We start from the raw sequence: 286 nt of genomic DNA on the forward strand, positions 1-286 counted from the left end.
CATCGTGGGGTTAAATGGTTTTGTACCTGGGGTTTTGGTTAAAGGCCTGTATACGACATATAACTCATCAAAAAGGGCACGTACACACAAAAACCCGAAAATTTACCAGATTCCCTCGAAAAATTTGCACTCCCGGGGGTGCGACTTTTAATGTTTTGTTTTTGGGCGAGGAAAAAACTGCCCGCGTAAAGTATGAAAAAAAAGGGGCTGAGGGCAGATAATTAAGAAAGAGGAGGAGATTAGCAACAGGGGAGGATGATGGAAGAGCAAAGAACCGATAAACAAA

The sequence above is a fragment of the Penaeus monodon genome, chromosome 34 (genome assembly GCF_015228065.2).
Source record: "Penaeus monodon isolate SGIC_2016 chromosome 34, NSTDA_Pmon_1, whole genome shotgun sequence".
NCBI classification, from domain to species: domain Eukaryota; kingdom Metazoa; phylum Arthropoda; class Malacostraca; order Decapoda; family Penaeidae; genus Penaeus; species Penaeus monodon.